Source organism: Lynx rufus, unplaced genomic scaffold, assembly GCF_022079265.1.
Source record: "Lynx rufus isolate CCGP_SWC_20201006 ecotype Redwood Valley unplaced genomic scaffold, mLynRuf1.p SCAF_17, whole genome shotgun sequence".
NCBI lineage: Eukaryota > Metazoa > Chordata > Mammalia > Carnivora > Felidae > Lynx > Lynx rufus.
In genome coordinates, this window is record NW_025814831.1 from 39,276,368 (window position 1) to 39,298,563 (window position 22,196).

The following is a 22,196-nucleotide window of genomic DNA, read 5'->3' on the forward strand; positions in this document are numbered from 1 at the left end:
TTGTGATACGTGTTTTTATGACAATGAGGGTGGGGTGCAGGATCTAAGAGGAGAAAATTGTAAAGGATGCTATAAAATGTAGAAAGATTTATTAAACTATGTATATGTTTAAAAAATTGTATTCCTTTCTAAGGATATATTGAGATTTGTTTCAACAATGCCTGGGGTAGTGATAGGCACCACATGAACAATAAAGTTTCTGTCATCACCCCAGACAGTGGGGGTTTTATGGCTTTCCTCTAAATGCATTTTCTGAGACTCTGCTTTTATAATGCTCTTTCTCTAATTAAGTTGGATATTTTGATGATGTAAAGTCCACTTTTATTTGTCAGCCTTGGCACTTAATTTGATGCCTATATTCCCATTTTCAGGGACATTGGCAATCATCTTTAAAATGGAAATCACCAAAGTGAAATTTATAGTTATCCACCTATTGTATGCTGCTAAGAAGCCTAAAATGGCCTCGCTTATGACAGATTGGTATTAATTAAAAAAAGTATGATGCCTGTCTGATTCTATTAAGAAGTGAAATACTAATTTAGAGTTATTTCTGAATATTACATATAATAAGAACAGTATAGGGTAGATATGCACCAGGATAGAACAGTGAGGTCTTGAAAACAAGAAGGAAACAAACCTACAAACCTTGCTTCAATAAATATACTTGAATAAAAAGCAAAAATAAAAGTAAAAAAAAAGCTTCCATTTTCAAACAAAGCTACATTTATTTTTTATTTTTTTTTTTTAAATTTTTTTTTTCAACGTTTATTTATTTTTGGGACAGAGAGAGACAGAGCATGAACGGGGGAGGGCAGAGAGAGAGGGAGACACAGAATCGGAAACAGGCTCCAGGCTCCGAGCCATCAGCCCAGAGCCTGACGCGGGGCTCGAACTCACGGACCGCGAGATCGTGACCTGGCTGAAGTCGGACGCTCAACCGACTGCGCCACCCAGGCGCCCCCAAAGCTACATTTTTTAAAAACATAATTTATTGTCTAGTTGGCTAACAGTATATACAGTGTGCTCTTGGTTTGGCGGGTAGATTCCCATGATTCATCGCTTACATACAACACCCAGCGCTCATCCCAACAAGTGCCCTCCTTGATGCCCATCACCCATTTCCCCTTCTCCCCTGCCCACCCCCACCAACCCTCAGTTTGTTCTCAGTGTTTAATTGTCTCTTATGTTTTGCCTCCCTCCCTCTCTGTTTGTAATTATTTTTTTCCCCTTCCTTTCCCCCATGGTCTTAAGTTTCTCAAGTTCCACATATGAGTGAAAACATATGCTATCTCTCTTTCTCTGACTGAATTATTTCACTTAGCATAATACCCTCCAGTTCCATCAATGTTGCTGCAAATGGCATGATTTCATTCCTTCTCATTGCCAAGTAGTATTCCATTGTATATATAAACTACATCTTCTTTATCCATTCATCAGTTGATGGACATTTAGGCTCTTTCCATAATTTGGCTATTGTTGAAAATGCTGCTGTAAACATTGGTGTACATGTGCCCCTATAAATCACCACTACTATATCCTTTAGATAAATTCCTAGTAGTGGACAAAGCCACATTTTAAAAGTCCTTTCACATTTTATTATTTTGTTGCCTCCTATCAACCCTTCCAAGGCAAGAATATTACGTATCCCCATTTTACAGATGAAGAACCTAAAACAGGGAGACTGAGTGACTTGCCCAAGGTCAAAGTTGAAAAGAGATGAGAACTGAAACCTGGGTTTTCCATATTCACCTGCCAGAAGTCATTCTTTAACTCCATGGAAATGAAGAACTAGTGATTTGCAATTCTGTTGTTTAAGAAATGCTGGGAAATTATAGACTTCCAAAGTGCATTGAAAACCTGTGAATCACCATCCTGAGAAAAAAAATCTTGTCCAAATAAAGACACATTTCATTTTATCCCTTTTTAAAATTTTTTGCATTTGGCGTCCATTAATTAAAAATTTCTTAACAATAAATATATTTCCTAGGTAAAATTCAACTATCCTATCCAAAAGAATATTTAGCAAGTAATGTAACAGGAGTCCTAGTTTAATTTTTTTTCTTTCAAACAAGTGGTAAGCCAAATTTATAATTCCAGTATATTAGTATTGATTTTATGATCTTATCTGATATAGATATTCCAGGACAAGCAATTCATTGAGTTCACAGTGAACTAACTTCCACTGGTGCGTATTTTAATGAACATCTTTTGGCAAGTGACAACATGTTTTTCTAGCTAGATATGAAGGTTCTCTGTTCATGTATATGTGATTCATACATATACATATTCTTTACCTATCGTATATATTGATAAACAAATATGTGCATATATATATATATATATATATATATATATATATATATATACATGATCTCATGTAGTCTCTATGCTACAACTACAAATTATAAACTTGCTGTATGAGTTGAATATTTAATGCATCCTGAGAGAGAAAGAGAGGGAGGGAGGAGGGGGAGAGAGAGAGAGACAGAGAGAGAGAGGGAAAGAGAGAGAACAAAGACTGAGACTCAAAGGGTGGAAGATCTTGAAATTTTCTCTCTTTAATCCTGAATAATTTCTTATTCTTCTAACAGGTCAGTCAGATCTATTCTGGACCAATACTTACAGAAGAAAGTCCAGTCAGGTTCTATACTGTACTGAAGATTGAGATATTTATTCAGTTCCATGTGAGATGAGGTGTATGATACATTATAGAACAGGCCTTGTAACAAGCCTCTGTAAGAGTTTAATATTTAATGAATACTGTTAGTTTAATAACTGCACTAAGTTTAATTGCATTAAGTTCACTGTTCATTTAATAATCAACTGAAATTTCTGCTCATTAGATCAGTAGATTCATAGATGACCATTTTCACATTAACCTGTCTCCCAGGCCATTCTATAATCCAGGAAAATGTTTTAAATTTAACTTAAATACATTTGTGCCACTGTGGTATTAGAACATTTTAGTTAAATTAGCAATTCAAGCATAAAATAGATATTGCTAACATTTTAATGATAGGAATATTCAAATGCTGAAATATTTCACTTAACATATTTTATATTGAAACTTTATCAGCCCTGTTTCCTCAGAAATATATTTGGCTTAAGAAAATATAATAAATATTATTGTAGAATGTGGACTTCATGTATTTCAATTCTTAGAAATTAGGAGACAACTGCTTTGCCAAGAAATTGTTATTCTTATATTTCAGAATTTTTCTGGATATTCTTATTTTTTCCATATGAATTATAAAATCAGCTCATAAATCTCCACCCCCACTAAAAATTCATTATAGTGTTTTTTAGAGTCAATTTTAGGACAATTTACATGAAGTACACTCATTTTAAGTGAAGTTTAGTGACTTTTGATAAATATGTATAACTGTACATTTCCTTTAACCCACAGAGTTCTTAATGGTTCTTTGCAGCAATTTCCATACCTTGGCCCCAAGCAACCACTGATATACTTTCTGTCATTCTAGATTAAAATTTCCTGTAAATGGAATCATAATATATGTACTCCTGTGTGTAACTTACTTTATTCAGCATAATGTTTTTGGTAGTCATTGATGTTTTTGTATATAGTTTGTTCCTTTTTCTTGCTGAACATCATTCCATTGTATAGGAATACCACTTCCTTTTCTTTTTCTTTACTTTGAGAGAGAGAGAGAGAGACAGAGAGAGAGAGCGCACACAGGGTTGGGGCAGAGAAAGAGGGAGAGAGAGAATACCAAGCAGGCTCTGCACTGTCAGCACAGAGCCCGATGTGGGGCTCTAACTCATGAACTGTGAGATCATGACCTGAGCTGAAACCAAGAGTTGGACACTTAACTGATTGAGCCACCCAGGTGCTCCAGGAATACCACTTCTTTTTATCCATTTCAGAAGCACAAAGAAATTTTTTTCTGATCTTCCCAGTGAGAACCTGGTGGGGTTCCAGGAGGTAAACTCACAAAAGTGTGGGGACCTGCCTGGCAAATTTATACTCTCAAGCTAGTATAGACTCAAGCTAGTGTGCTCTCAGGCTAGCATAGACTGAGCCTCCAGCTATTTGACAATTACAGCTGAAACTGTTCTCACTGATACTAGCTCCAGCTGTGGGCTTCTGCTCTCTGCACTCTGTGATTCTCTGTGTCTGCCTGTCTGTCTCTAAATTCCAGAGCAGCAGTTTGCCCTGAGACCTTGATTCTCTGATGGATAAGAAAAGTTGTTGATCTTCAGTCTGTTCAGAATTTTCTTGTCGTGAGGATGAGAATGATGATTTTTAAGGTCATTATACATAAGCTTGGAAACTGGACATTTTCTTACTACCCATTTTTTATTTAGTAATTTGTCTCCTTAATATTATGAATTCTCTATATATTCTGGATAAAGATCCTTTGTCAGATACATTCATTTCAACTAGTTTCTCTGTTAGTTTCCTTTTTCAATTGTTCATTGCTAGTATACACAAAAACTTAAAAAAAATTGTATATTAACCTTGTATCCTAAAAACTTGCTAAATGGCATTTATGTGGATACCTTAGGATTTTTTATATAAACAAATCATGTTATCTGTGTATAGACTACCTTACTCATTTTTCACTATCTGTAAGTTTTTTATTTCTTTTTCTTCACTTATTGCACTATCTGGAACCTCATGTACAACACTTAATATAGTGGTAAGGGTGCACATCCTTGCCCAAATCTCAATGTGAAGGGGCAGGTTTTTATTTTATTATTTTTTTTTTGAGTATAGTTAACACACAATAGTGCATTAGTTTCAAGTGTACAACTTAATGATTTGAAAAATTTATATATTATGTACTCCACTGAGTTCATAATACAGTTCTTTTACTGTTAATATGGTGATTTACACTGATAGATTTTTTTGAATAAGCTAATCCCATATTCTTGAAATAAATCTACCTTGATCATAACAAATTCTTTTTTATATAGTGCTAGAATCAATTTGTTAAAATCTGTTAAGGGTTTTTGCGTCTATAATTATGAGTGGTATTTATAATTTTCTTTTAATGTATTTGTCTGGTTTTGATATCAGGGTATTGCTCACCTCAATAAACTTGTTGAAAAATTTCCTTATTAAAATATTGAGTTTATGTATGACTGTCATTATTTATTCTTAAGTGTTAACAGAATTAACCAGTAAAACCACGTGAGGCTTTTTGTGGAAATTTTAAAGTCATTTTTTGAGAGCTGTGGGGTTATTCATATTTTCTATTTTTTCTGGTGTCAATATTAATAAAATGTGTCATTTGAGGATTCCATCAGTTTTATCTAGGTTGCCAAACTTATTGGGAAAATTTGAGCAAAACTGTCCTTACTATCCTTTTAATGTCTGTAGTATCTATAGTGATGCCCATTCTCTCAATCCTGATATTTCTGCTTCTAGTTCACTTGTATGTCTTCTCTTTCTCCTTTTTACTCTATAGATAATTTTCAAAGACATATTTTGGTTCCATTGATTCATTTTTCTTATTGAAAAAAATTTTTTTAATGTTTATTTATTTTTGCAAGAGAGAGACAGAGACAGAGCATGAGTGGGGCAGGGGCAGAGAGAGAGGGAGACACAGAATTTGAAGCAGGCTCCAGGCTCTGAGCGGTCAGCACAGAGCCTGATGTGGGCTTGAACCCACAAATTGTGAGATGATGACCCGAGCTGAAGTTGGATGCTTAACCGATTGGGCCACCCAGAGCCCCCTTTTTTTTCTTATTTTATATATTCTTAAAATATATTCATTTCTTCTCTTCTCCTTACTTTTGGTTTAATTTTCTCTTCTTTTTCAAAGGTTTTAAAGTGGAATTTTAAATAATTTATTTAGCCCTATCTTTTCTAATATGAGAATTTTAATTTACACATTTCCCTCTAATTCTTGCTTTAGTAGCATTCCACAAATTTTGATTTAATGTATTTTATCATCATTCTTCCTATATTTTAAAAATTACCTTATTACTTATTTGATCCATAGGCTGTTTAGAATTTTGTCATTTATTGTCCAAGTATTAGGAGATTTTTGAGAAATATTTTGCTATTTATTTCTGGTTTGAGTCTTTTATGATGAGAGAATATACTCTGTATTATTTCTATTTATTTATTTATTGAAAGAGAGTGAGAGAGTGAGCAAGCATTCATGAGAGCAGAAGGACAGAGAGGGAGTAGAGAGAGAATCCCAAGCAGTCTCCATGCTGTCAGCACAGAGCCCAACCAGGACTTGAACTCACAAACCGTGAGGTCATGACCTGTCTCTCTCTCTCTCTCAAAAATAAATAAATGTTAAAAAAAATTAATGAATCCTGTTTTACAGCACAGCACCTGGTCTGTTTTGATTTTTTTTTTTTTTTTTGCTCTCGAAAAGACCACTTATTCTGTAGGTGTTGGGTGGACCGTCTTATAAATATCAGTTAGTTCAAATTTGTTAACATGGTTTTTCACTTCTATTGCCTTTTGGATTTTCTATTTCTATTAATTACTGAATAAGGGATATTAATTACTGAAGTATCCAAATATAATTTTAGAATTACACCTTTCTCCCTTCGGTTGTGTTTTTGCTTCATTGTACTTTGAAGCTTCATATATGTGGATCTTTTTACATACACATTTAGTAATTTTATGTTGCTTTGATGAATCAGCCCTTTATCATTATGAAATGTCACCCATTTTGTATTGTAATACCCTATGTTCTACAGTTCTCTTTGGTATTAACATAGTGACTCCAATTTTCTTATGTGTTTCATGAAATATCTTTTTTTAAAAGTTATATATTTATTTATATTTAAAATGTGTTTCTGGTAGACAGCATATTTAGGTCTTGTTTATCCTGTAGGGCAACCTCTGCCTTTCAAGTGTTCAGGATGTTTATAATTAATGCAATTATTTATATGGCTAAGTTTAAGTCCACAACTTTATATTTGTTTTCTTTTTGTCCCATATTGTTTATTCTACTTTTCCTATTTTCCTGTATTTTATTGAAGTAAGTTAGTATCTATTAGCATTCCACTTATCTCTCCTTGGGGCTTTGTTATACCTCTTCACATTAAATAAGTGGTTGCTTTCGAGAATTAAAATATTCAACTTATCATGATATACCTTCAAAGAATAATATAGTATTTCTCAAATACTACAAGAAACTTAGGGCAGTATGTTTCCACGTACCCCTCTTATTTTTTGTAGTATTATTTTAAATATCTTTTATTTCTATCTGTGATGATATAGCCAAAATACATTGATATTATTTTTGCTTTGAACAATTACCTTTAAAAAAATTTAGAAAAGTGAAAAAAGCCGTTTATGTTTTCTTTTTTTTTTTTTTTTTTAATTTTTTTTTTTTCAACGTTTATTCACCTTTGGGACAGAGAGAGACAGAGCATGAACGGGCGAGGGGCAGAGAGAGAGGGAGACACAGAATCGGAAACAGGCTCCAGGCTCTGAGCCATCAGCCCAGAGCCTGACGCGGGGCTCGAACTCACGGACCGCGAGATCGTGACCTGGCTGAAGTCGGACGCTTAACCGACTGCGCCACCCAGGCGCCCCAAAAGCCGTTTATGTTTTCTAATACATTTAACATTTTACGGTACACATTATTATTTCGTATGGATCCAAGTTTTCAATTCAAATAATTTTCCTTCCCTGGATGATTTTATGATTTTTCTCTTTATCACTAGTTCAGTAATTTGATAAAAATATCTCTGGGTGTGATTTTAAAATATGTTTTTCTTATCTGGAGTTCACTGAGCTTCTGGGATACTTAGGATTAATTAGATTTGAAAAATTTCAGCCATTTTTTTTCAATTTTTTTTCCTATTGTACACTGTCCCCTTTTAGGACTCCAATTAATCTATACAAGGCAATTTTATACTGTCTCACAGGTCACTGAAGCACTGTTTTTCCCCATATTTTTCTCACTGTGCTACATGAGCTATATAACTTATCCTAAAAATGTCTAGAAGCAAAAGTGCCTCTGTTACTCTTTTAATTCTGTGTACTTAAATTTTAAGTTATTCCCCAAAATATGTGTTCAATATCTATATTTATTTATTTATTTATTTATTTATTTATTTATTTATTTATGTATTTATTTATTTATTTATGTATTTATGTATGTACGTATGTATGTATTTATTTATATTTGAATTTTTTTAATGTGAAATTTATTGTCACATTGGTTTCCATACAACACCCAGTGCTCATCCTAACAGGTACCCTACTCAACATCCATCACCCACCCACCCCTCCCTCCCACCCCCCATCAACCCTCAGTTTGTTCTCAGTTTTTAAGAGTCTCTTATGCTTTGGCTCCCTCCCTAATTTTTTTTTTCCTTTCCCTCCCCCATGGTATTCTGTTAAATTTCTCAGGATCCACATAAGAATGAAAACATATGGTATCTATCTTTCTCTGTATGACTTATTTCACTTAGCATACCACTCTCCAGTTCCATCCACATTGCTACAAAAGGCCATATTTCATTCTTTCTCATTGCCATGTAGTATTCCATTGTGTATATAAACCACAATTTCTTTACCATTCATCAGTTGATGGACATTTAGGCTCTTTCCATAATTTGGCTATTGTCAAGAGTGCTGCTATAAACATTGGGGTACAAGTGCCCCTCTGCATCAGCACTCCTGTATCCCTTGGGTAAATTCCTAGCAGTGCTATTGCTGGGTCATAGGGTAGATCTATTTTTAATTTTAATTCACACTAGGAAGTAAAAATATAAATGGGGAAAAACATATTGTGTAACCTATATGAAAACAGGAGTTCTATGTATCATCATAGTTATATTTATTTGTTTAAAAAATTTTTTGTATTATGTAGATGTCAGTTACCTTTCATTATTAAATGGAAAACCAAATATCACCAAATACTTAAAATAAATAAGCAAAACAAAAGAAATCCAATATGAAGTAACAGAAAAAAATGCTACCGAAAAAATTAGAGGTAACTATGGGAAAGAAAAATAATTCTAATTGGTATGCTCATAAAGATTGGAAAGGATAGATACTGCACTTTTTTAAAAAATCTTTTTAACGTTTATTCATTTTTGAGAGACAGAGAGAACAGAGTGTGAGCTGGGGAGGGGCAGAGAGAGAGGGAGACAGAATCCAAAGCAGGCTCCAGGCTCTGAGCTGTCAGCACAGAGCCTGACACGGGGCTCAAACTCACTGACCTCAAGATCATGACCTGAGTCAAAGTCAGATTCTTAACCGACTGAGCCACCCAGGTGCCCTGATACTGCACTCTTAAAGTAACAACGGACTAACCTGAAAAAGTTGTCAGAAAAAATAATTTTGAAATTAAAATATTAAGAACATTAAAAATTCAACACATGGAATTAAATACTACAGATACACTGCTATAGGGTTTATTTCAGTATTTTAGTTAATGCCAGCCACCTTGCAAATATGGCAAAACAGTCACAACAGGAGAGAGATTAAGTGGTCAGCTCAGCTCAATTAAAATTTTTTTACTGTGAAAATAACTCCAAAACTTTTTTGGTTGTGTCCAAAGCACCATTTTGGTACAGTAAGGACAACATATTGCAAAGTATTATGAATAACCAGATTTCCTTCCTAAATCCATGCATATGCTATATTTCCTATCTATGCATTCTTTGTTATTTCATTTTTTTAAGTTTATTTATTCATTTTGAAAGAGAGATAGAACATGTGCACAAGTGGGGGAGGGGGAGAGAGGGAGAGAGAGAATCCCAAGCAGGCTCCATGCTCAGTGTGGGAATCCACTGCAGGGCTCTATTTCATCAATGACTGTGAGACTATGACCTGAGCCAAAATCAAGAGTCAGACGCTTAACTGAGTGAGCCACCCAGGTTCCCCTCTTTGTTTTCTCTAATTTCATCATCCTTAGTCATAAAGAAACCTTCCAACATTTAATTCATACAAGAAAGTTTTAGGATCCATTTTTTTATGACCAAGCTAAAGAAGCCAGAATTTAACCTTACCTGGACCTGCCTTGCTACATCATTAAGTAATTCAGATTCTTATTTAATTGCCTGTACTTTTGTGAGTAGATTTTAACAAAATTGAATAGCAGAACTGGAATTTTGCTTGTATATGACACAATTATAAAATTAGAGTCAGCCCATTCATAATTAATTGTTTAGAAGTTGACAATAGAAGCAATAGATAAATTTGATTGCCTGGACCAAATATTGAGCATGGAAAGTTTGCTTTGCATAAAATTAAATTACATGTATAAAACACTGTTGAATGATTAATACTAAGCCAGTGTTTACATGAAATCAAGTTAGTTGTGCTACTATAGACACAAGATAATAAACTAGACTGGACTTTGTTTAGGGTGATTAGTATAAGAATGTCTTTCATGTGAGTATGACTAATACTTTTTATGAATTACAGTAATCACCTTACGCCATCAAAATGTCTAAGATAATCATTATTAGCATCTAGAATTTTATATATCTACGATACACTTTGAGGTCAACATGTTTTTTCTTCAAATTACTGTCAAAGGTATTCTTGTGTCTTAGGTCAATCTAGTTATTATTGGTTCCCAACAAAGAAATTATTTTTCACAAATTTGCTTACAAGTCAAGGGTTTTAAAATGATAATCAGTGTTTTAAAGGGTCATTTTGCTAAAAGTTTTCTCATCATCATTATGAAAATAATATGGCTGAATACTAAAAATGTTATTGTCTGTCTCTGGGACATTCAAAACTCTGGTACTGAGTTATTATAGAAAGAATAGCAGTGATGTATTCTTTTGTTTCTACTGATTCCAATTATAAAGTTATTTTTATAACTTTTCATTTTTTAACACTTATTTAATGTTTATTTAATTATTTTTTAGAGAGAAGAGAGGGATCACATGTGCAGGAGCAGGGAAAGAGCAGAGAGAGAGATTCCCAATCAGGCTATGTGCTGCCAGCATGGTGGAGCTCTAACTCATGAACCATGAGAGCATGACCTGAACTGAAATCAAGAGTTGGGCACTCGACCAACTGAGCCGCCAAGATGCCCATAAAGGTATTTTTATTAAAAAATGTTCTAATTTGTCTTTTTATGCCAACAATGGAATATTTGGCATCAATGGTCAGATTGAATATATGTTTGGGAAGCAATAGTCCTTATCTTGAAACATGCACATAGACATTTGTAATGTCATTAAAAGAAGCTTGCTTTTTTTACTTTAATTATTTGGAGAATGGAGAAAATAAATTGAAAGACCTGGTCCATGTGCAGAGAAGTAAACCAGCAACTGCTGGGAGTAATCTCTTCAAGCCACAGCCTAGGACACAGCCTGGCTGCTGGCCAGGGTCTCACCTCTCAGTCCTATCTACAAAACTTCATTTCCCTACCCTGATTTGCTTCCTATTTTTCTTGTCCTTAACCCCTGCTCATCTTCCTTCCCTTCCAAGTTATGTTAAATGAGATCAAATAAGTTAAGACCATCACGACACCAGCAAGTTGTGTAAGTTTATAAATTAAATAAGTTAATTTATTTCATTTTGAAGCAAAAACCTGAAAGCATAAATCCCCTCTTCTAGGATTTTCATTTTCTACTTTGCTTTGTTCTCTAAGTCTTTTAAATGTCATGTACACTGAACTGATTCTGTGTCCCTTTTCTTTTCATTCCCTCTACTTCTCTCAAATTAAGTGTATGTATGTGTATCAAGTCTCTCCCTAGTTGTACAGTACAATACCCATGTAACCTTTGGAAGGAGTGAAAATTGGACTAATAACCCATTGATACTAACCAAATTACTTTTACTACCTCAGGAGTTCCCAGTTGGTACATATTGTTGCTGACCAGTCATAACAGAGGGTCTGAGGCAGTCAAGGACCTCTACCTGGGAATAGTCAGCAGGCAGACTGGGAGGCATTAGGGGCTTAAGTCCAAATCTATACTGGGAAAGAGCTAGGGTGGGAGACACTACTGTGAGTTCAGGCTTTTAAGGAGATAGGTCCAGATTTCTACCCTGTAAGTATGTGAGCTGGCAGGTCTGTGTCATTTCAAATAACTAGAGTGTTTTTATGCACAACACCAAACTAGATGCTATGGAGGACAAGAGAAGAAAAGGTATATGGAAGCTTTATCTATGGAGAGCATGTCATCTAGTTGAAACACTGAGTCATTTAGCCACACAATACACTGCAATATAAGGAAATGTCAAACAACATGCTACTAATTTCATATGATTTAAGTAAGAAGAGAGTTTTATCTGGATAGTAACTGTTTTATAAGTCTCCACTGACTACAGAATAAGAGAAAATGGACATAAACTTAAGTTAATGGGCTTAATTATAAGGAGCATCTCATGAAATAGAAGAAAGACAGTAACTTTTTTTTCTTAAGCCAAATAGCAATGGCTCTGCTTTCAATATGGAAATTGGAAAATACTATTTATGGTCTCATTTAGCCCTATGTTAGCTAATAATAATACCTATGAATTATTTTTACTTATAGAAACATTTTATCACTGTATTTCAATGGTGACAAATATAGTGGACAACTGAAATGCATTAGTCAACTATGTCATCCTTCTCTAATATTATTAACTTATAGGCATGACTAGGCCACAAAACAAGAAACTGTGGAGAGTAAGAATTATATATAAACAAAGGTTATAGACAATATATGAATTATAATTAGTATAATAAAAAATGATCAGCCAATATTGCATATTTAATGATATAAAATAATCACACTATAAATGAAAAAAAAATAGATGATACACAGTCCCTACAAATGGAAAATTCATATATTTAAGTGACCAAATTGTTAAGTAATCATGATACCCCCATCTCTCTGTGTGTGTCTGTCTCTCACATATACACATATACACACAAACTTGCAAGCAAAAATCTCAAAAGCTAGTAACAATAAGCAGTTTGCTGTAATTTGTTTAGATAGACATATCTATATTATCCCATAGTGCATTTTTATATATGTTTCATGTCTTTATATTTATGTCACTTTCTAGGAGGTTGATGTTGAAATCTAATAGACAAAAAAATAAAAACAAAATAAAACAAATTACAAAAAAACCCTTTCTGTAAATTGCAGTGGATAACTAGACAAAAATTAATATTTCTGTGTATTTATTTGAGCATTGAATTCTGAATTTGAAAAAATAGCTAGAAGTAAAAATGATTTAATTTTAACATTATATTCTAATGGCATAAATTTAGGCCAATATGAGGAAAACCTACATTTTGGTCTGATTATCTATGTTTCTTAATAAATTCAAGTAATCCCAATGTTTATCTAAACTCTCACCTCTCCTAAGTGTGAATATCCAGTTCACTCTAAATGTTAAAATAGAGAAACATATAGTCATAATGAGGCACAGAGTATTTTTAAAAATGATTGGAACACAGTTACTATTTATTAGAGACCTAATGCTAAGACTAAGCCTTTTTTAGAGCAAAACTCTGAATCAAAGTCAAGGAAACAGGCTTGGTCAGGAAAGGTAAGAAGAGTGAGAGTAAGCCCAGTGTGATGCTAGATGCAATGAAGACACAGAAATATCAGAAAAACACATATCAGAGAAAGAATGTGTCATGGTGACTGGGGAGAGCAATTATCTGATAACCAAATAAATTGTATGTAACAAAATAAGCAAACCTAGCCAGAGAACTGACTCAAGTAACAATATCAAGATAAGATATTCAAATTAGGAGTTGTTCTGGTGCAGGTTAAGTACTTCTATGCCTCTTACTTAGAAATGTATTGTCCAATATAGTAGTCACTAGCCTCATGTGACTATTTAAACTTAAATAACACTTAAAAATTCAGTTCTTCAGTTACACTGGCCATGTTCTAAGTGCTCAATAAATGCAGGCAACTAGTAGCTCCTTTATTGGGCAGCACAGGTATAAAACATTTTCATCATTCAAAAAGTTCTATTAAATAGTACTGACCTAGAAATATGAATTGATCTCATCCTCAAGCCTAAACTAGCTTTTTCAGCCATAAATAAAAAAAACTCTACTACTCTCCTCTAGTCCTCTTCTTATAATCAAAAAATTGAATATATATATATGTGTGTGTGTATATATATATACATACATACATAAAACAACTATATTCAGGCACTGTACAACAGGCAGTAAAAGTATGTACTACTTAAGGGCTGAGAAACTGAAGGTGAGATCTATAATTAGACAATGACCTGCCTGGGTGTAATATTCTGACCACAGCACAATGAGCCAGAGTCCAACTATAGCACGGCAGTCAGGCTGAGTTGAAGAGTCAGATGTCCAGACTTCCTGGAGGCTCAAGTCCCTGGAATATATGGGAAAGACACTGGAGGCACTCCTGGGTGGCTTAGTGGGTTAAGTGTTTGACTTTGGCTCAGGTCATGATCTTGCATTTTGTGAGTTTGAGCCTCACCTCAGGCTCTGTGCTGACAGCTGAGAGCCTGGAGCCTGCTTCAGATTCTGTGTCTCCCTCTCTCTCTGCCCCTCCCTCGCTCACACTCTGTCTTTCTCTATCTCAAAAATAAATACACATTAATAAAATTTAAAAAAAGACATTGTAGATAAAGCAACTGGACAAAGTGTTTCCTGTTGGGTTCTCAGCAATGCAGTGGATTCTGCATGGGCAGGGCAAGACGACACTGGGCTTGCCAGAATGCAGCTGCTGTGGAATTGAACCCAGCAAGTGTAGAAAACTTGTAAACATTATTTTTAAATGATGGGCATTCAGTTGAGACATCAGAAAATGCCCACCTTAAACAGCAACAGCAAGAATAATGGAAAACAAAATAATACTTACTCTACATCTGCCCTAATAAAGGCTAAACCATGTCCTGGCCAGACATACAGGGGAGACAGAGTTTAAATGTTGAATCCTATTAAGTTAGAAGGGCTTGGGAAAAGGAGTGAGCTTCTCAGAAGCTCCAATAGCAAAATATAAGATACAGCATACACAAGTTCAAAGTGCTCATCTGGAAACTGAACAGTGTACTAGAACACTAATCAACACTTTCTAGGAGAAGATAACAGATTCCATAACTTCTGAAATGTATCATTTACAATGTCACTTACAAAGTAAAAAATTAGTAGACATTTAAGGAATTGAAAACTGTGAGGCGCCTGAGTGGCTCAGTCAGTTAAGCTTCTACTTTGGCTCAGGTCATGATCTCACCGTTCCTGGGTTCGAGCCCCTTGTCAGTCTCTGTGCTGAAGCTCAGAGCCTGGGGCCTGCTTCAGATTCTGTGTTTCCCTCTCTCTCTGCCCCTCCCCTGCTTGATCTATGTCTCTCTTTCTCTCTCTCTCTCAAAAATAAAAATTAAACAAATAAAATAAAATAAATTGAAAACTGTGATTTACAGTCAAGAAAATAAAAGGCAATCAATGAAACTGACTCTAGTGACCCAGATGTTGGATTAATCAAACAAAGACTTTAAAGCAACTATTATAAATAAATATGTTCAAGGAATGAAAGGCAAATACATTCAAAGAGTTAAGGGGAAATATAGTTTAATATAGTTTAATGCACATCTTTTCATGATTTAGAAATTAAAATTGACTGGAACAACCAAAATAATTTTAAAAAGAAAAGCAAAGTTCACTTAAGACTTACCATAAAACTATAATAGTCAATACAATGTGGTATCAGTGTAAGAGTAGACATATAAATCGACAAAACAGAATAGATTGTCCAGAAATAAACCTACATATACATGGTCAATGGAATGGAAAATGTGCACATTCATGTAAGTCCATGGGGAATGTATTTATTTTTTCCACAAAATATTTTGAACTGGTGATCTATGTTTAAAAAATTAACCTCAGTGCTTTCCTCAAACTGCATAAAAATTTATCTGAAATGGATCACAGAGCTACATAAAAAGGCTATGGCTATAAGAATTCTTGGGAAAAAATAAAAGATTGTTGTAGAACAAAACAAACAAACCATGAAGAAAAAAACTATAAATTGCATTTCAGTCTAAAACTTTCTTTTTAAAAGACACCATTAATAAAATGAAAAGGAAAACCACAAAATAGGAGTAAAATATTCACAATACTCATATCTTCAGGAGAGAACTATTTTCTAAAATTTATAAAAATTCTTAAACAGTAATGAATTGACAGTCCAAATAAAAAATGTGGACCTGAAATTTTAATGGAGAATTCACAAAGGAAAATGGATAAATGGTCATTAAGCACATGAAAAGATAGTCATCATGGAAATGTAAATTAAAGCCACAATGAGAAACCTATGCAGAACCACGAAAACAGTTTTAAAAAATGACAATATCTTGTTTCATTGGGGGTGTAGGACAATGAAAAAGTCTAGTACATTGCTGGTGGGATTAGAAAAGGGTACAGCCACTTTGAAAAAAAATGGGCTTTTTTATTTTTGAGAGAGAGAGAGCTGAGGAGGGGCAGAGAGGGGGCGGGGGATAGAGGATCTGAAGTGGGTTCTGCACTGACACAGCGAGCCTGATGTGGGGCTCAAACTCATGAACCATGAGATCATGACCTGAGCAGAAGTCGGACGCTCAATGACTGAGCTACCCAGGTGCTCCTTGGGCAATTTTTAATAAAAGTCAGCACATACATACTCTGTGACCCAGCAATTTCACTTTAGATAGTTATCCAAGTGAAATAAAAGCATGTCAAAGGAAGGAAGGAAGGAAGGAAGGAAGGAAGGAAGGAAGGAAGGAAGGAAGGAAGGAAGACCACCAAGCAAAATAAACAGAACATCAGTACACAAATATTTATAGCAGTTTTATTTATTCCTAACAGTCAAAAGGAGGAATTAACCCAACTGCCATCAACATGTGGACAGATTTGTTGGTTTGGTGGAAACATTTGTTAGACATAAAGATGCAAGGGAATAGAACAGTAGAAAATTCCTAAGATCATGATGCACATCTCAAATCTGTGAAAAGCAAAGCGAAAGGAAGAAAGATTTGGTTGAAGGGTCTCAAAGTATAGTGCAACTCTGAGAAAGTCTTGGATTACCCACTAGGAAGTACTGGCACAAAGATTGCCCATTGAGTGGGTCTTCATCAGAGCACAAACAGGCCCTAAAATACGAAGTGTGCCCAGTCATTGCTGGGATGGCCCGAGGAAAGCATGACTTCTCTCAAACAGTGGGGCACTAATGGCACTGCAGCTAGAGGCTGGCAGTTAACTGCACTCCTTATGCTGTTTGTCTCTTAAGGGAATGCTGAGAAGCATACCTCTTAGCTTCCATGGTGGATAAATGATGATATAAAATAGATTACCCTTCAGCAAAAAAAAATGCGCTTGTATATGCAACATGGACATAACTTTGGAAAACAGAAACAAAGAAATGCATGGTGACTATTGCTAATTACAAAAGTATCAAATAACTACATGAAATGTTAGTGGATTTCTCATTTGTATATATTATACATAATTACTACCTATGCATTATTTCATTTGCCCATTTTAGCAACACTACAAGCATTTCTCCACAAAATTCATCTATGTTATTTTAATGTCTGCATAATTTATTTATGCAATAATGTGTACCTAATATGCTCCAAAACTCAAAATAAAGGGTAAAAAATGTTTTTTACTATAAAATGGATTAGAAACTAGTGGGAACATATTATTGGGCATTTAGTTCCCCAACTTTTTGAAATTATAATTAAGGTTTAAGGAACCATTATGCTTATTATCTTCGTTGCTTGTTATTGTTTCCATAGGATAGGTCTAGAAGTGTAATCCCAGATATAGACATTTTTAAGTTTTGATATATATTTTTGAAATTGCTTTAAATTATACTAGAATAACTGGGTGTGTATTGTTTTATATTCTGAACTTGGAGAAATCAACAATATTTTTAAAATTTTTTTGCTAATTTGTTAAAATAAAGAGCATTAGATATGGAAATTTTATTAACTTACGATTTTAACTTTTGTCAAAATTAATTTCAAATGTTCACTAACTATATTTCATTTTGTATGAAATATCTGCTTAAACTTTCACCTATTAGACTTTTTTGCTCTCTTACAGTCTTACAGTTTTAATCTCTTTATAATTTTACAGATTTTATATATTATACTTCAATGTTTTTATCATATACACTTCACTGTAGGACTTTCTTAAAACTATATTTTGTGTAGTTCATGTCCTTTGGGCATGAAAACAAACATGCATTTATTTCCTGACTCATAATTTAGTCATTACTTAGAACTGCTGTTTTTACAACAATTTACCCATAATTTTATCTAAATGCTTGTGCTTGCCATCATTTCAAATCTCTGGGGGTACTTTTATTGTACAGATCCCTGAATTTATGACTGCCACTCGAATCCCACTGGCACTTCAAACTTCATTTACTTAAAACTGTACTTATTTACTCATTTTCCCACATTCTTCTCTTTCTAAAAATCCCGTATTCTCTATCATCTCATATCCAATCAATCTCTGTAATATCCCTGAAAATTGTTCTGTCCTCTCTTGTTCTGCTACATTAATTCTGGCCTCCATTACTTTCTATGTAGACCTTAACTACCATAATGTTTCTACTTCTAATCTATACTTTTTCATACTGTTCTACTTATTTCTTTTTGGACTCATCCTCTTGATACAAACCTTAAATCATTACAGAAGGTGACGATCTCTTTGACTAGGTATTCACTGAAACTGGGAATATAGATACTGCAGCTTTGGAATCCAGGTGACAAGGTGTAGGGAAACAGGTTGTTACCATTTCTCCAAGGTACATGGTATGGCTCCAGAGTTTTGAATGGTGCATGAAATGTTTTGTCATTTTGTCAAGTCAAAAATTTTTGAAGGCTTAGAAAGAACCAGCAGACAACACCCCAGTGGAAAAGGAAATTGAATTTCCCAGTGAATGTGCTGGTAGTTAGGCAGCAGTGAGTTACTGTCTTCAACTGGCTTTTTAGGTGGTAAACATTTAGGATTCTCCCTGCCAAACACATATACTACTGCCATTTTTCCACTCACCAGGCCCCTCATTCAATGGAACTATCTTCCAAAGTTTACCAGACTATGCTCTAAAGTTGTTGGGGCCTAAAATTAATTAATCTTGTAATAATGTTGGTAGTTATTATAATGAAGTGTTGAATAAAGTATCAGTGTATAGAAATGAACCCATAAATAAAAACATTAAGAAAAAACAGCTTCATCAAAGAGGTATAGTCAAAATGCAAATACACGTGTCTGTTTAAGACAACGTGTTAACAAGGTACAATGGAAAGGGGTTGTCTAGTTTCTGTAGTGCAAAGAAATAAAAAAATTGAAGAAGCCAGAAGTATAGGCAAATTTGTTGGCAGGACAGAGAGCACTGTAGAACCATGGCATGTGAGGTTTTGGTAAAGAACCTGGGTAGAGTAGATGAAGAAATCAGGAAGAGGAAGCTTTTGATCTAAATTTAATGTGCAAATCCAAATCTGTATGTGTGAGAACTTTTGGGGTACTTAAGAACCTGACATTTCTCAAGTAGACTATAGTTGGCTATATATAGGACATAAATCACAGAGTTGCCAAAGCGACATTGCCTCATTTATTATTAGGCATCATTGCATGAAATAAATAGATTTTAAAATGATAAATGCACTTCTTTGGTGCTCTGGGTAATACAGTCTTTAATGTTAGTGGTCTAGACCAGTGCTGCCTAAAGTGTGGTCTGTGAATTGATAAAGGTTACTCTGTAACAGATAAGCAAAAAGATAAATTACATGACTGAGTATAAGCATTTAGCCATTTTTATAGTAATTTGACATTACTGTGACATACAAGAACATGATCAGTGGATTTGACTTTTTGACTATCACCTAGACCAGTTCAGGTGTCGAAATCATGGTACGAAATTACATATGGTATAAGCTGCATACTACATGCCTTATAAGACAGTGCTGTGAGACAGAATGTTTTAAGTTAGCCTGTCATCTTTAATTCAAAAGATATAAGAATCTGCAAAAATATAAATATTTATGTTTATAAAAATATTTTTAAATTATATAAATTTTTGATCAATCACATTTTTTCTAAATTTAGTGTTTAGAACTACTGACTAAATTAAGGAAGTGAGTTTTTAATTATTTATTTTAAAACATAATTTATACATGGCAAACAACCTTCAGTGGACTCTGTCAAATAAAAAATATCCTTTTCCTAAAGTGGAAAAGTTACCAAAAAAATAATAAAAATGGAAATGATTCTGAAGAAATAAAGACAGAAAGAGTTCATCCAACTTATATTTAATAGGTTTTGTAAACATATCTGATGATTAAGTGAGAAAACCACAGTGTATTATTTGCAGGGATATACTGGCTAAATGAAGCAATAAAACCATCAAAACCTAAGTGGAATTTTCATACATACCATTACAAATAAATTCCCACAAAAAATAATTGGAAAGGAAGAATATTGAATTATAAAGTCAACAGAAAATATTTATGTTATATGTGAATATTAATAATCTAAAATATACTCTTTTAATGAACACATACAGTTTTTATAATTATTTTCATTTTTTATAATTTATATATGTTCTGATTATTTGAAAATGCAATTCTATGTGTGCTGAATCTAATAAAAATCAGGATTTTATATCATATGTTATTTTATTTTTATAGTAATACATTTTTATTATATGTTGCAGTTGTATGGGTCTACAATGAATATGAACAACAAAAAAAACCCCAAAACTTGAAAACATCCAGAGATAGTTTAAGAAGCTCTTCTCTAGACAGCCTGTATTTAGTGTTTCTTGGACTTTATTGTATATAAGAATCATCTAGAGAATCTTGTTAAAATGTACATTCTGATTCAATGGATGTATAAAACCTGGTATTCTGCATTTCTAAAAAGTTCCTAGATGATGCTAATGCTCCTCGTCCACGTATTACATTTTGAGTATCAAGCCATTATACTTCTCTTATATACTATCTCATTTTACTAACACAGAGAAGTTTGGGTATGCATTGATAAAAGAGTAGAACAGGAAGCCAACAAGAATACTAAACCCCCAGTAGATACAGTAGAAACAGAGATATCAGATATAAAATCTAGGACACATATGTAAAGTCACCCTACTATACAAAGGCACTGGGTAGTGATCAAAAGCAGGCATAAACTGGAGAGGAGTCTTTCTTTAAGAGACAAGAAAGATAAGATCCTGGTTAGACTTATAAATTTAAAGCTTTTTGTCTGACTTATTTCACAATTTCCCAATGGCTTGAGGCATCGGAAAACTATTCAGGGCATCAGAAAACTGCAGGTTTGCAAGCTTCATATGTCTGAGGACAGCATTTGAGATTGGGAGAACAGATAAAAATTAGGAGGCTGACCATCATGAAAGGAAGGAGTCACATAGGTAGAAACTTCTGCATGTAAAATATAAAAGTCACCCAAATCCTCAGCTAATGACTAAACTGCAATTGCAGAGGAGACACCAGGGTCTGCTGAAAGCCAGTGACTTGAAGCAAAAAGAAGTGAACAGAGATTTCAATTGCTGCTATAAACAGGGAATCCTGAGTTTGAAGTTTGAACCTAGCTAAGTTAATTGTCTGGTAGAATAAGAATTAATCTTAAGGGGAAAGTAACCAGATTCAGTTTCTACAGTATATCTATCATGATCATTAGTATCAACATAAAAAATATTAAACATGTGAGAGAACAGGAAAATTTGACTTATATGGAAATAAAACAGGCAGGATATCCAGTGTTAGACAAGATATAATAACCACAATGCACCCTATTTATCCCACAAATTAAAACTAACACCTTAGGGAAAAGTAATAAAATAACTCTCAGAAGACTTTGACAGTGGGAAAAAGAAGTCAGATTGGCTGGGACCTTGAGACTCAGTGGATGACCTTATAAGTGAGGAATTTCTTTCTTTCCTTCATACACACACACACACACACACACACACACACACACACACACACACGTGACCATACCAGACCTACTGCAGGCAAGCACTACAAAAGGCGTTGCATTCCACTCCCACAACATTGGGATTTTCAAAGATTATGGATATTAACCCTTTATCAGATATGTCATTTGCAAATACCTTCTCCCTTTCCATAGGTTGCCTTTTAGTTTTGCGGATTGTTTCCTTCACTATGCAGCTTTTTATTTCACTCATATGTAGGATTTAAGAAACAAAATCAAATCCGAGAAAGACAGATACCATATGATTCCACTCATATGTGGAATTTAAGAAACAAAACAGATGAACGTATGGGAAGAGAG